Source organism: Oryctolagus cuniculus, chromosome 2, assembly GCF_051225735.1.
Source record: "Oryctolagus cuniculus isolate XC-2025 breed Fujian yellow rabbit chromosome 2, ASM5122573v1, whole genome shotgun sequence".
NCBI lineage: Eukaryota > Metazoa > Chordata > Mammalia > Lagomorpha > Leporidae > Oryctolagus > Oryctolagus cuniculus.
The window spans coordinates 117,536,910-117,553,502 of NC_142868.1; positions in this window are offsets into that span (position 1 = coordinate 117,536,910).

Below are 16,593 nucleotides of genomic sequence, written 5' to 3' on the forward strand. Positions count from 1 at the left end.
AAGGGCTCCTTAATGATGAAAATAACAACAATGACAACAGCTCAAGTACACAGACATCATGCACCAGACAGGATGGGAAGGTCTTTAGCTGTATTGCCTCTGTGTGTGTGTGTTTTAAGAATTTATTTTAGTTGACAAATAAAAATTACACATGGATAAAAGCTGTTGTTTTGAAATATGTATACAGCAAGGAATAGCTAAAGGAAGCTAATTACCACAAGCATTCCTGGTGCCAGCACTGTGGCGCAGCTGGTTAAGCCACCACTTGCGATGCTGGCATCCCGTATCCGAGTTCCGGTCTGAGTCTCAGCTGTTCTGTTTCTTATCTCGCTTCTTGATAATGTACCTGGGAAGGCAGCAGAAGATAGCCCAAGTACTTGGGTTCCTGCCACCCATGGGGGAGACTTGTACGGAATTCCTGGCTCCTGGTATTGGCTGGGCCCAGACCTAGCTGTTGTAGTCATTTGGGGAGTGAACTAGTGGATGGAAGCTCTTCTCCCTTCCTCTTTATTGCTCTACCCTTGAAGTGAAATTAATAAAATTCTTCTTAAAAGATAAAATTCTTCAATTGCTAAAAAAAAGTGCATTACTTACCATAATTATCATTCCTTGTAGTGAGAATACTTAGAATCCACTCTTTCAGAAATTCTGAAATGTACCATTTGAGGAGCCTTCAAAACGTTAAACATGGATTTCAAAAAACTTATGCATCAAAATAAACTTGTCTTTGATCTCCATTTTCCATGAACTTTTTGAAGTACCCCAGTGCCATCAAGATGGACAGTCAACGTGCTGCACAACAGATCTCTTGGACTTATTCTTCCTAACTGACATCCAGAATCCTGTGCCCAACATCTGATAACCTCCCTCTGCACTGTCTTTTTTAATCATCTCATTTCCTATATGAGGACAGTGAAGCTTAGGTACATTTAGAGAAGTGCCCAAGCTCATACAGTTAGTATCGGAGCCAGCAGGACATCCTTGCCATTGAACTTCACTGGGGAGTGTGGACAGTGATGATGGTGGGGAGGGTGGTGGTGGTGAAGATGTCCATGACGATGATGGCAATGATTGATGATGGTGACAGTGATGATGGTGGTGACAGTGATGATGGTGGGGATGCTGGTGATGTGGGGATGGTGATGATGATGATGATGACAGTGACAATGTCGATGGTGACAATGATGATGGTGGTGATGGTGACGGTGGTGACTGTGATGACGGTGGTGATGGTGATGGTGGTGATGGCAATAATGTCAATGATGATGGTGACGATGATGATGAGGATGGTGATGATGGCAGTGATAGTGGTGGTAGTGCTGCTGCTGATGGTGACGATGATGGTGATGATGATGGTGGCTGAGACCTTGGTGGTGACCTTACCCTCCAGCTGAGTCTCCTTGATCCCCCAGGGATGCAACCAGGGCAGCTGTCAAGCTCGCTCCCCCTCCTCTGCCCCCCATCGAGAGAGGTGCCTGCCCGTCTCACAGACGGTGAGCTCTTCAGAAAGGGGTCCCAGACACCCGGGACTGAGCCCGCCTTCCTCCCATATTGGCAATCACTCTGCTTTAGGTTTTGCCAAGTGGCTGCCTTGTCTTTCTGACACGCTTTGTCATGTTAGATACACAGGTCAAGCGCAAAGGGCCACTAGAACCTCATATAGAAAGCAGGTGGGCAAGAGGGCACCAGCATGAGAGGCCAGCATCCAGATGCCAGGGAGATGCACCGTGTCTTGTGAGAATTCCCTCCAGTCCACGCCAGACCACCCCAAATGCACCTCGTCTGATCTCAGAAGCCAACGGGGTGCGACCTGGTTAGGCCCCGGATGAGAGTTACTTCCAACGGGGACAGAGGAAAAGTCAGGGCAAAGAGGGAAGGGAGGAGGGTAAGCTTAGAATGGGCCATGACTGTGGAGGAGACACGCTGTGGCCAGAGTCTGCCCGCGGGGACTCGGAAGAGGAAGGCCTGGCCCTACAGAGCGGCCACCTTGCGCTTGTAAGAAGAAGCGAGATGGGCTCAGGGAAGCTGTGGGGCTGCTGAGTGGGCACACTCGTGCTCTAGCAGGATCCCCGACCCGGGAGGCAGAGGGCCCAGGGAGAGACCTGCAGGGCAGAGTGGAAGCCAGGGGAGCGTCTGGCATTGCAGACATTACAGACACAACATCCTGGGGCCCCCTGGCAACTGCAGAGTCTCACAAGTCTGCGTGTGTTGGGAGGGTCCTTTCAAAGTTTTATTCTTTCGATGCTGGTGTTGTGATGCAACAGGTTAAGACACCACCTGCGGTGCCGGTATCCCACGTGGATGATGGCTTATGTCCCGGCTGTTCCACTTTCCATCCAGTTCTGTGTTCATGCGCCTGGGAAAGAGGATGGCCCAAGTGCTTGGGGCTCCTGCCACCCACATGGAGACCCGGATGGAGTTCCAGGCACCTGGCTTTAGCTTGGCCCAGCCCTTGTCGCTGCAGCCATTTGAAGAATGAATTAGCAGGTGGAATCTCTCTCTCTCTTTCTCTCTGTAACTCTGCCTTTCAAATAAATAAATAGATCTTTAAAAACCATTTTTACTCTTTATTTTTTCACTAAAAGTGAAGAATAAGCACACACACACAGCCTCACATAGGGATACACACACTCACACTCACTCACGTGTATTCACACCAGTCTGATGCCTGAGTTATTTCACCTTCATCAAAAAAACCCAGATGTTGTCTGCAAGGAAAGTCTGCACTGAACTTGGACAAGACCAAAACAGATACTTCCTCAAGAACAAGCCTACCTCCTTCCTCCTTACAAAGAACTGCATTTACTTTTCTTCTAAACCCAGTAAGTAGATAATTTCTAAAATTATAAATAGTTACTGTATTTCTAGAAATGGCTACAGTACTGGAAGTGAGAAAATAAATTGTTACCCAAGTCCAGCTATTTTGCTTTAACTGTAACCCAGTTCAGAGGGATTTTTCCTTGCCTGTGTAAGAAGTTATCTCCAAACAGAGTAGCTGAAAGTGACACTGGTCAGTTTTCACTTACTCTGATGGTTCTGGGAGCTGACTGGGCTCCACTGGGCCAACATTTTTGGCATCCCTTATGTAGTTGTGGTCAGGTGGTGCTGGGCTAGAGTCATCCAAAGGCTTCCTCCCTCCCAGGACTGGCCACTGGCAGGCTCTCAGCAGGGCTGTTGGCTGGAATGCTTCCTGGTGGCCTCTCCATGTAGCCTGGGCTTCCTCACAGCATGGCGGGTGGGCTCCAAGTGTGTGTCTCATAGGATCAGGAGGGCACTGCATCACCGCCTTTTGTGGCCTGCCTTTGGAAGTCACAGAATGTCCCTTCTGCACAGTTACAGGTGCAACCAGATTCAGGAGCACGGACCACAGACCGCCTGTTTCCCCACCCCCTCCACTCTGGAGGTGAGTGAGAAGAGTATGTGGGATGGAGATAGCGCTGCAGCCATCTTGGATAGAACACATTGTTGCCTTCTTTCTAAAGACAAATTATGATCACCATTGTGGCCATAACCATGGGTCAGGAGCTCCCCAAGCCAGCCCTCTCCTTTGCAAAACTATCTGGCTTCCAGCTGCACTCACTTCTTCCCCTCCAACCCAGCCACCAGGGTGCTCAGTCCAGAGTCCAGGAGGCCTGCACTCTCTCCTGGAATCCCACAGTGCAGGACTCTGAGACTGTCCCCTTTGTCCTCACCCTTATCCTTCCACCTTGGGCAACTCAGTGAGAATTCCCTGCAGTCTGTGGACCCGAGTGCGAGTCTCAGCTCTGTAGTTACTCCTTGGCCATCTATAAGGTGGGGATGAAAATCATGACCCCTGGGGACCACTGAGTGGGGGAAAGAAGAGACACTGGCAGAACACTCGGCGTATGGAGAGCACCTGACATTGACAGTGAAGCTGCCCAGGGTCCCCTCCGCTTGGCGAAGGAGTTCAGGCATTAAGCACCCGAGGAAGGATGGGGCTTGGCAGGCCGCCACCTGGCTTGTGTTGGGTGCTACCTGCCACGCAATGTGCTGGCAGCTCCATGACTACCAAGGACCCTCGTCCTCTGCACTCAGCAGCACCACACTTGATACAAGTGAGTTGCTTGGAAGAGCTAAGTGCGAGGCGAAGTGGCCTGGCTGGGGAGCTCCTTGGCTCTGTCCACAGCTGCTGAAGGGCTTCTTTCCAGAACCGGCTCAACTAGAAGTTGCGAGCTTTGCTTCTCAGGCCATCACTGCTGGATTCCCCTGGGCTTTACTTTAACGTGGCTGTGTCCAGAGGGAGTGAGGCTGAGCAGGACTGTGCAGAAACCATAACTTGGTTTTATTTATTTTTAACATTTATTTTTTATTTATTTAAAAGGCAGAGGGAGAGAGGGAAAGGGAAAGGGAGAGAGAGAGAGAGAGAGAGAGAGAGAGAGAGAGAGAGATCTTCCATCTGCTGGTTCACTCCCCAGATGGTTGCAATGGCCAGGGCTGGGCCAGCCAAAGCCAGGAGCCAACAGTTTCATCCTGGACTCCCACATGGGTGCAGGGACCCAAGCACTTGGGGCATCTGCTGCTGTTTTCCCAGGCACATTAGTGGAGAGCTGGATCAGAAGCCAGCCCTGGAACCAGCATCCATACGAGACGCCAGCCAGAGTCGCAGGCAATGGCTTACCCACTGCACAACAATACCAGCCCCTATAATCTGGTTTTAGTCTTAGGGACACCGGCTGCTTTGCCACGGCCCTGCCACAGTGAAAATGCAGATTCCTAGGTCTCGCGCTCCTGACTCAGCAGAGCTGTGTACGAACACCTCCATATCAAAACCACCAGGAATGCTGGGCCAGCCAGGCTTGGGGGCCCCTGCAGCCCCCACCACCTCCCTGCATAGGAACACAGAAGTCTGGCTGAGTTTTAAGACTGTGCTCCTGATACCAGGGAGGGTTTATATCCTGTGTCCTGTGCTTGTAGGAACTATGACACCTTGGCTTGTGACTGAGCCATCCAGTGCCTCAGTTTTCCTATCTGTACAATGGAGATGCTGACGGCCATGAGCTCAGAATGAAGTGGCAAAGATTCGACGAGTGGCTAACCCAGACCCCCAGCTCATGACCCAGCATTCTGCAAGTAAATTGGAAGGTGGGGGTAGCTTTACTTTTTGGCTGCCTCTCGTGGGTTCCTTGGGATAACGAGGCCAGAGTTTCATCCCCATCTGTAGAGGAAGGCAAGGCCCCCTCTCATACTCCCATCCCCCACCCAGGTCTCTCTGCCTGGTGGAGACAACAGAAATGGAGATAATAAAAGCCAACAGACACACGGGAGGGATTTTTCTCCACAACACAAGCAGAGTGCAAAATTGGGTTTCCATGGTTACCACATACACTTTAAAAAGAAAGAAAATGAAAAAAACAGAGGTTTTTTTTGTTGTTTGTTTTAAAACACAGGCTAGAGCCCAGACACCTCCTGGAGATGGCTTCCAGCAGAGCGGCGGCAGGGAGGGCGTGGACGCTGGAAGCCGAGGTCGGGCAGGCTGCTCACCACAGTCCCCTCCGCGTGGCCTTGACCCACAGCCACATCCGTGGCTGAACCAGGAAGCCAGAAGCCTCATCCAGCGGTTGTCAGCCACACTTACAATGCCAAGGGCCCAACCCCTTCCAGGCCAAACCAGAGAGAGGGGTATGATTCTCCGGCCGACTGTCGCCCGCCTGCGACCTCAGCCCGGCGACAGAGGCACGGATGAACCTCGCTTCTGTGTGACCCGGGACCGTCTCACATGGGCTGAAATGGAGCAGGTGTGCTTCTTCACTCTTCAGTTTCAGTGGCCCGGAATCGCTCATCCAGGGTCAGTGCTGGGACCCTGGGGACAGCGAGAAGCTCCCAGTGAGTGGGCCTAGGGGAGCTCCAGGCTCAGTCCTTGGGGTGTCGTTCCCAGCACCAGAAGGATCTGAGAATGTGCCTCTGTCCATCAAGACACGTGCAGGTTTGGGGACACAGTGGGTGAACCCCAGAAACTCACCCACTTCCACTTCTGTTCGCTCTGAAGAGATCTTTTTAATCCTAACCGGGTCAGGTTTTCTTCCAAGGGTGGGCTCCCATCCCTGCAAAATGTTCTTGACTTCACTCCTAAGCGGCTGGAGGATTGTGGCGCCACGGCGTTAGGAGGAGGAGCTTTGGGAAGGGACACACACCTTAAGCAGCGCTGGAGTGTTGCCGGGGTGATTGGCATCCCCAGTTTCAGACAGACATATGGAGGCTCGGAGAGGGCGAGCACCCGGCCAAAGCTTCAGCTCCTCGTGAGGGTTAGAGTCGCACTGTGCACCCAGCCGGTCGGTCTCGGTACGCCTTAGCCCCTGGAAGCCTCTTAGCCAGGTGCGCCGCTTCCTGTGTGGTGTGGACTCTTACTGAGCTCCGCGTAGAGACCGCCCCAGCTGTGGGCTCACTCTGAGCATGCTCAGTAGAGGTCTTGGCCACTGAGCCCTTAGACAGTGGATTTCAACCCTCACCGCTCATGTGAGATAGCTGGGCGGCTTTAAGCACGCTCGGTTCTCCGCACTACCCCTCAAACCAATTAAACCAGAAGCTCTGGGTGGAGGCGGAAGCTAGAGGCGGGTGATTTTTAAAGTTCCCCAGGTGATGGCTGCAGAATTAAGAACCGCCGCCTTCCTGTTGAACCAGCAGGAACCAGAGGCTCTCCATAGGGTGCAACCCCCTTGTCACCTTTGACGAAGCGGCCGCTCCTCCTCACTCCTGCAGCAGGAAGGTGGGTCTTGATGCACGCCTCATCCTGCCATCAAAAAGCTACTGTAGTGCTGTGGTCACCACAGTCACAAAGCACAACCCAACACCTGCTCGGCCAAATCCCAAAGGACTGCCCTGGTGGGCATGCTGCACGCTGTGATCTGGTGTGACTCACGGAGTCCCCACAGCTGCGCTCACTTGGCGATCACAGGTGAGTGACCCCGTGGTGAAAACCCTGCCTTCAAGCAGGTGCAGTGTGTCCTGAGATGCAGCCCGGAGGCCAAGAGCATGGTGTAAGGGGGGACAGCCCTCAGCCAGACACCACGTACGTGCTTACCGGTGTCACAGAGGTCCGTCTTTGTTAACCTCTTCTAGGTTAAAAAAAAAAAAAAAGATTTTGATGACAAAAATTTGAGGGAAAAAAAATCTGTAAACTCTCCATCCTTCCAGGCTTTTGCCAAAAATACCTTTTATGGTTGGAGGCATGGTGTGCTGACACTTTCACATCCTCTTTTTCTTTGCTTACTGCTTTGCAGCATTGCTACACGGGCCTCAATAACCACAAATTACTCCACCATTCGCCAGTGGTAACCACTCAAATGGCATCCGTTTCTTCATTGGCATGAATTACATTTCTATGAACGTTTAATGCAGGTGGCGTTTTCCTTTTATTTACTTATTTTTTGAAAGGAGGAGGGAGGAAGTAGGAGAGGAGAGAGAGAGAGATTTCCCATATGCTAGTTTACTCCCCCAAGAGCCCACAACAGCTAGGGCTGAGCCAGGAACTCAGTCTGTGTCTCCTTGTGGGAGGCAGGGACCCAGGGACTGGTGCCATAGCCTGCTGCCTCCCAAGGTGCATGTTAGCAGGAAGCTGAAAATGCAAGCAGAAGCAGGACTTGAACCCAGGCAGTCCAATATGGGATGCAGGCATCCTAAGCGGTGCAACCATTACTGTGCCAAACACTGCCCCTGTTTTCCTTTTAATTGAATATTTCTTGAACTGGAATTAGAGCTGGAATTACTGAGTAGGAACCTTTAAATGGCTTTATTACCAAGTTGCTTTCCACAAGAGTTATATTAATATACATTGCAGTTCATAGTAGGTACCTACCCGAGTCCACAAAACTGCTCCAGGATTGTGTGTGTTTTCAGTAAGCTATTTTATTGGTGACTTGCCATGCAAAATGATGCTGCCTTAGTGTTGCAACATGCACTTCTTTAGTACCAGCAACTTCTACTTGTTCAGTCCTCCACTTATGCTTGCACTTAGGGGTGAGTTCTTTATTGGCCACCTTCTGTGCCAGGCACCAGGCTAGGACCTGGAAAGACAGATGAAGGTCCCCACTTTGGGGAAGTTACTTGTGCACCTGTTTTCTGTATCCAGGCAACCACGTGGCTGAGTGGCAGTGGGGGCCTGGGCTCAGATGGTTTCCAAGTGCACCTTTGATCAGTGTGGCTCAGGGCGTCAGGGGCTTCTCCAACACCCCCTCTTTGCAGATGACAAAGTGAAGGCAGACACGGCCCTGCTGGCCCTCTGCCCAGCCCAGTGCCCCAGGGCCCCAGCCCGTGCTCAGTCCTGCTCTGGCTGACCTTCTGTGCTGGGGAAAGCCTGGGCCGCCTGCTGCCTGTCGTGCCAGGCCGTGAGGGCACCACACCAATGCTGCCGGCTCCCATCCCCTGTCACTCAGCCTTTCAAATAAATTTTTAAAATTTTTTTCTTAAAGCTAGATGGTGAAGGGTGTCTTTTTGCAAGGACACCAAAAGTGTAAGCCTGCCCCAGGTGGCCAGGCCTGCCCTGCCTGGATGTGGGATAGGGGATCCTGAATTGCCACCTAGGTGGACTTTCTCCTCCACTGTCCAGTTCTGAAACTGCCCGTGCTATAGCTGTGCTTTCTCTCCGGAAAGTGAATTGAGAAAACATCAAGAATATTCTCAATAACTGAGATTAATCAAGAATGCCAGTGGAGGGGGCCAACAAACACTCTCACACCTGCCCTTGGGGTGGCCAGGGAAGCAAGCAGCCCTGCCTCTTGGAGCTGCGACCCCGAGAAGCTGGGTAGTAGACACCAGCTGTTTACTCCCCTGGGGCTCTTGGCTCCCTCAGGTCTCCTGGTAGCTTTATTTTCTAATCTTACATAAATAAGAACTCACACACCCCTTATATAAAATCTAGAAAATAAACATGGGTAAAGGAAATAGACGCCCAGGGATAGCCAATGTGGATATTTAGTATATATTTGTCTGTAGTGATACATATGTTTGGCGTGTAATTGTTTTGTTTTGTTTTGTTTTTTTAAAAAAAGATTTATTTACTTATTTGAAAGTGTTACACAGAGAGAGGAGAGGCAGAGAGAGAGAGAGAGAGGTCTTCCATCAAATGGTTCACTCCCCAAATGGCTGTAACAGTCGAAGCTGAGCTGATCTGAAGCCAGGAGCCAGGAGCTTCTTCCGGGTCTCCCATGTGGGTGCAAGGGCCCAAGGACGTGGGCCATCTTCTGATGCTTTCCCAGGTCACAGCAGAGAGCTGGATCGGAACAGGAGCAGCTGAGACTAGAACCGGAACTCATATGGGATGCCAGCACTGCAGGCGGCAGCTTTACCTGCTACACCACAGTGCCAGCCTTGATGGCGTGTGTTTGGTATGTGTACATGCATGTATCTATGAGAGTACTTACAAAAGTTCATGGAAAAATGAAACGAAAGGTAAGTTTATTCTAGTGCAAAAAGTTTTTTAAATCCATGCAGCTTTTTCATAATGCACATTTCCCAAAACTTTTTAAAAATATTTATTGACTTATTTGAAAGGCAGAGAGAGAGAGAGAGAGAGAGAGAGAGAGAAACTCTTCCATCCATTGGTTCATTCCCCAGATAGCCTCAAAAGCCAGGAACTCCATCTCCCACGTGGGTGCAGGGGCCAGAGTACTTGAGTATCTTCTGCTGCCTTCCCAGGCACGTTAGAAGAGGGCTGGATCAGAAGCAGAGCAGCCTGGACTCAAACCACACTCTGTTGCAGCTTAACCTGTGGTGCTACAGTTCTTGTTGAAGACTTGTCATGGTACAGTCGGATGGATGGATAGTGCTATGGCCTGAACGTGTCCCCTCTTGGAATGTCTATGTTGAAGTTTATTCACCCATGTGATAGTGTTAAGAGGTGAGGCCTCTCGGAGCCCTCCTTGTGGTGGAATGAGAAGGCCATGCCAAGATGGCCGCTGGCAAGCAAGCCTCAGTTACTCAGGAATGGCTTCGAACCCCACCTGGCAACAGAGCCTGCCTGGCAACAGGCTGTGATTGGTTAGGGCATAGACCGCCCCTTGACCGGATTGGCTGTCTTGGCTATATAAGCTGCTGTACCAACTGAAATGAACGAGTCTGCAGGCTGCTCCCCTTTGCCTGCTTTCACCCGACTCCCGGGGTCTGTGTGGTGACTCCGTGCCTCTTGCCCCCACTGCGCTCCTCCTCTCAGAACGAATCCACCTCAACACCTCCTGAGTGGGATTAATGACCTTGGAAAGAGGCCTGAGGGAGCTGTTGACCCCTCCCACTAGGGGAGGCTGCAGCAAGAGCTGCTCTCCATGAAGCAGAGCAAATCTTCACCAAGCGCCAAAGCTTTGGACTTTGCAGACTCAGGAGCTGTAAGCAACACATCTCTGTTGTTTGCACATTGCCCAGGCTAAGGCGCAGGTATTTGTTATAGCAGCCCCAATGGACTAAGATATATTCAAGTACAATTCAAAGAGTTTGTGGGACAATACAATTAAAAGGTAAGTTTGTTTTAGTGCTCCAAGTTTTTTTGTTTGTTTGTTTGTCTTTACATTATTATTTTTTATTTATTTTTCCCCAAAGAAACCTTTTATTTAAGGAATCATGTTTTTATTTTAAAGATTTATTTATTTATTTATTTGGGAGGCAGAATTATAGAGAGGGATCAATCTCCAAATGCCCTCCACTACTCTCCCAGCGCATCAGCAGGGAGCTGGATCTGAAGTGGAACAGCTGGGACTCGAACTGGTGCTCGTATGGCTGCCCCTGATTTTTGAAAGCTGTGTATAGAATATGAATTTATCATGAGCTTTTGAAAGACCTCAAATGTGTGGATTTAAAACATTTTTCACCAAAATACTTATAAAATTTCATTTCTGGCAAAATTTTTTGAAATATCATTGTAGATAGGTAGATGACAGTTGGAAGCCAGGTAGGTGATAGGCAGATGACAGATGTGCACAATGGGACACTGCAGTGCCTACGTGTGCTTCTTTCCCCCTGGGGACTCTCTGGAATATCATTCCATGTTCCTGATTGTCCTTTCACACAGCAAGTTCGTGATACTCTGTGGAATGGAAAACCGTAGCGTATTCCACCAGGCCCCTTCTCAGTCTCACTAAGGTGAGGACACATGGCAGCTTTATCCAAAAAGATGGATGGATTCAAATCAAGAGTCCTATAAGTTCATTTGGTCCCATTTTATTGGCTTAAAAAAAAGCAGCTGTGAACTGGTGTTGGGTGCAGCAGGCTGAGCTGCCCCCTGGGACACAGGCATCCCGTATCAGAGCGGCTGCTCCCTGCCAATGCGCCTGGGAAGGCAGCAGAGGATGGCCAAGTGCTTGGGCTCCTGCACCCCTGGGAGATCCAGATGCAGCTCCTGGCTCCTGGCTTTGGCTTGGCCCAGCCCTGGCCATTGTGGCCATTTGGGGAGTGGATGGAAGATATCTCTCTCTCTCTCTCTTTCTCTCTGTGCCTTTGCCTCTCCTTCTCTGTAACTTTCAAATAAAAAAATAAATAAATCTTTAAAGATTTATGTATTAATATAATTAATATTAATTATTAATATTAATATAATAGATATATTTATATAATAATATATAAATATTATATATATGGCTTGTGCTTTCCTCTTTTTGCATAAACCAGTGCCTTGGGTGGCTGTCCTGTCTCCATGAGTGGCAATCTCCTCCCCTGCCACCTGTTTTTGCCCCCAGCAAAGAACCTGAGGCTGTAACATTGCTACAAAGTCTTAGTGCTGCCTTTCAGTATTGCCCCAACACAACTACAGAAAGAACACAGGAATTTGGAGTGAGAACCTTGGAATTATTTTTAAAATACTCTAAAAAATAAGTTTTGAACAATAAAAATATTGATAAAAACCACACATCTTAAGTAAACAACACTCTCACCCCCCTTCCTTGTGTTTCCTGATGGGGCCCCCCAGTTTTTCCTGACTTGTGGGCGTTCTGCTGGTACCCTTACCTGCGCCTTAGCTGGGAGCCAGAGGCTGGCAGTTCACACAGAGCCTGGAGGCGTTGCCTGTCTCTCCCAGGTGTCCATCATCACAGCCAATCCTACCAGGAGCAGGGTCCTGGGGATTCAACACAGACCTGAGCCAACTCAGCCACACCAAAAGTAGACCCGGGCTACTTACCTCTCAGGGCCATGGATCTTCCCCCGCCCCGCCACCATTTTTAAAGATTTATTATTTTAAATGAGCAGAAAGAGAGAGAGAATCTTCCCTCTGCTGGTTCACTCTCCAAATGCCTGCAACAGCCAAGGCTGGACCAGGCCAAAGCCAGGAACCAGAAACTTCATTCAGTTCTTGACCCACGTGCGTGGCAGAGACCCAAGTACTTGAGCCTCCCGGGTGCATTAGCAGGAAGCTGGATCGGAAGTGAAGCCAGGACTCAAACTAGTGCTCCACAGTATGGGATGTGGGTGCTCTAAGCAGTGGCTTAACAGCTGTGCCACTACGCCCGTCCTGTACCCCATGGATTTTTTCTTTCTTTCTTTCTTTCTTTCTTTCTTTCTTTCTTTCTTTCTTTCTTTCTTTCTTTCTTTCTTTCTTTCTTTCTTTCTTTCTTTCTTTCTTTCTTTCTTTCTTTCTTTCTTTCTTTCTTTTTTATGACCACAATGGCCTGAGCTTCGCCAATCTGAAGCCAGGAGCTAGGAGGTTCTTCTGGGTATCCCATGAGCGTGCATGGGGCCAAGGACTTGGGCTATCTTCCACTGCTTTCCCAGGCCATAACAGAGAGCTGGATCAGAAGTGGAGCAGCCGGGACTCGAACCCGTACCCATATGGGATGCTAGGACTGCAGGCGGTAGCTTTACCTACTATGCCATAGTGCCAGCCCTGCCACTGATTCTTGGTCCTGGTTGCTCTTCATCATCAGGCGAATTTCTTTTAAAGCTCAGGAGCCAGCTTGCCCCCGGGCACTAAGGGGTTCCCCCGAGGAGATGGGAAGCCACCCCTCCGGCCAGTGCCCCCGAGTGTGGTCTGGCCCCGTGACTGCTCGGACCGGGACAGTTCCATAGAAACAAGCATGTTCTGGAACTTCCGGCCAGGTCTTCAGTGGACCGGCACGTCCGCGTTCTTCCACTGCAGCTTCCACTCTCCAGAAAATCCGACCACGAGAGAGGCGTGCGGAAGGGAAGCCAGGACTCCAGCGACAACCCTGGCACCAGCCAGGGTCCCAGGCAGCGGGCACAGATGGCGTGACTGTCAGCCGCAGGAGGGAGGGGCCCCACTTGGAGACCAGCTGAGCCCCAGAGGACCAGAATCTCCATCACTGTTTCCGGGAGAAGGCAACTTGCCCAGGTGACAATGACATCGCCGCGTTTCAAGCCGCTGCCTTTTAGGATGGCAGCAATCCATTAGAACAGCTCCAGGGGTGGGTGGCTCTGGCTCCTGACTCCAGCTTCCTGCTACTGACCACCTAGGAGGACAACAGTGATGGCTCCCATGACCGAGTTCCTGCCTCCCCTGGGGGAGTTGTGGATTGAGTTCCCAGTCCTGGCTTCAGTCTTGCACAGTCCCAGCCATTGTGGATATTTGGGGAATGAACCCCTGGATGGGATCTCCCCCATTTCGTCTCTCTGCCTTTCAAAAGAGGAGGGCAAATAGATAATTTTTAAGAATTTAAAAATAATTAACAATAGTGAAACCAAATTACTACGCTTGCCCCAGGTTATGGCAATTGGATCAGAATTCTCCAAAGAAAGTGAACCCATGCGATGGAGAGGGAGAAGGAGAGGCTGAAATCCGCAGGGCAGGCTGATGGGCTGGAGATTCCGGCAGGTGCAGCGCTGCAGTCCAAAGCCTGGAGACTCGGAGTCGCGTGCCGTGGTCTGGACGCCGAGTCCTGTCTTCCTCGGGACCCCGGTCCTTTCTCTCAAGACCTTCAGCAGAATGGACAAGAGAACTGGGAACACCCCAGGTCTCACCGCGTAATGGAGGGTGAGCTATTCTGTTCTACCAAGACCCTTCTGGTGTAAAAGTTAATGAAATCTAACCAGTGTCGTCACAGCACCAATTAGACCTGTGTTTGACCAAGCGTCTGGGTGCCGTGGCTTTGCCAAGGTGACACATGAACCGTCACAATGAAACCTCCGTGAGAGGCCCTGGAGTCAGGTCTGTGCACGAGGCCGGGGTTCCTGTGACGGATGGAAGCACAGGGCACTCAGAGCCAGCGTGGGTCCCATGTCCCCGTGACTTTACGAACCACACCCCGCCCACTCTCCAGCTCCTTCTCTGGGTGAGCTCAGCCAGGAAGACGGGAAGGGGCATTTGGCTCAGCTCTGTACCCAAAGGTCTTGGAGAGCGCAGATGCTGAACTCACCACTCAAAGGGAGGCGCACAAAGTCCAGGTAGGAGCTTTGCTCCGAGAGGCCGACTTCACAATTCCCGGGCTGGGCAGTGTGGCACGCTGCCTGTCCACAGAGAAGCCCGATGTAGTCTGCAGTGGAATGCAGCTTTCAGGACAGCTAAGCATTTTTTTTAATTCCTTTTTAAGGACTTCGGTGTAGAGATTATAAAAATAGACAATTGATAAACTGTGCTCTCCTCTGGCCTGGCCTTCTGCCAGTCTCCCGGCACCTACACTTTGGCCTTTTAAAACGCCGATCCGATCGTGCCATTCCCTTGTTGAAAATCCCTTCTTGGCTCTCTGTCACTCATGGCAGCTTCCCAAAATTCTGTGTGCGGCATGCCAGATGGCTTCCGGTGGCATCAGGGTGAACGTTTGTTCATGGTTATATTTGTGTTTAGGTGGCTATCTTCTATTTAGGACAAGTGAGATGGTTTTCCATTCGTGGCAGTGGCATTTCTTAGTTGGGTTTAGAAAAATATCAGGCTGATAACGATTCAGGTGGTGGAAACAGCGGTCATCATGCAGGTGGACTCAAAGGACTGAAGCAGAGCACAGGGTGTCCCGGGGCTGTGCCAGGGCTGCCTCCTGCCCTCTCTCCATTGGAGACCTCACCTTTATCCCTGACAACAGCAGAGAGCCAGAAAACCCTGGGACTTTATCTGATGTCCCTGCTACCTCTCCTATCACCCAGAATGTTCTCCCCCTCAGCCTTCCTCATGTCCAAATGGAAAACTCCTACTTATCTTTCAAAACCCAGCTCAGGAGCCACCACGAGTACAGCTTTCTCTGACTCCCCTTCCTTCCATGAGCCCTGGAAGAACTCTGGTTGCCAACAGCCTGAAAAACATCAGGCCTCAGATGGGCAGAAAAAGACCCAGCATACTGGAGAGGCAAACAGGCTGTTTGATGCCGTGGGCAAGGTACGGTAGGAAAAGAGGCAGCATGTTTGCCATAAGCTCCTGGGCCCTAAATGCTGCGTGGAGGGGCTCCCTCTGCCTGATTCTTTAACCAAACAATCCAGAATTAATTAGAACAACTTTCAGACAGAGCTTTTTGAGATGCATTACGGTAGTCACACACATTTCCAGGGAGACTAACAGGGGTTCTCAGATGCAACCTCAGATCATGGAACTTAGGGAAGCCATGGTTAGCAGCACGCTTATTTCCTGTACATTACACACCTGCACAAGGCAGGTGAGGAACATTGTGAGGGTCCACAAGAAACACAGCACAGGGCCAGCATGGCCAAGCACGCACAGGGCCCCAGAGCCCCCTCTGCACTGTGCTTCCTGAATGTTCTTTGCAGCCTGCTTTGCGTCTCACTCTATGCTGGCTTTCTGCTAGGACCTTTTACAGTCCCGTAGGGAAAGGAGAAAGTAGAGTGAAGAGAAAAGCCAACTTAACCTGAAGGTCTTCGCCTGGTTATTTTCTCTGTGTGGACGAGCACCGTAGGGAAGCAAAGACATCCACAGGCACGGGTGTGCACAATGCTGTACAGTCCGAGGTGGCCCCTGAGTATTTGCACTGTTGGAGAAAAGCAGACATTAAACATGACCGAACATCTTAGACAAAGTTCCAGAGGCTTCTACCTACCTGTTCTGGAAGATGTCAGTTGAAATCACACACACACACACACACACACACACACACGTGTGCGCGCGCTCATGCACGCCTTGTGGCCTAATATCTAAAACATCAGTTACCCAGAAGACAGATGAGCGGGACCCACCAGTGGCTAAAGAGTGACTGCGAAACAGGAGTGACCTGGTAGGCATGGGGAGGTGCACGGGGAGGTGAGGAAGCTGTGGGGTCCCTGGGCTCTGCCTGGTGAGACTTGGGAGGTAGGACCTGCAGAGTTCTCTGAGCTTTGCCTGTAACAGGGGCGATACTGTCAGAAGTTTGCTGGAAGATGATCCAACAGTGCGTCCTTTGCAGCCAGGACAGAAATGCAGCAGGTGTTCTCTGCCCCTTCCCCCAGAAATGCGAAGTCCCCTGGTCCCCTGGTACTGACAGGGATGAGGTACAAAGGCTGACGAGGGAGCGCTGGTGCTGTGGCACAGCAGGTAAAGCCACTGCATCCCATATGGGCACCGGTTTTAGTCCTGGCTGCTCCACTTCCGATCCAGCTCTCTGCTGTGGCCTGGGAAAGCATCAGAAGATGGCCCAAGTGCTTGGGCCCCTGCACCCACGTGGGAGACCCGGAAGAAGCTCCTGGCTTCAGATCAGCTCAGCTTCGGCTGTTGCAGCCATCTGGGGA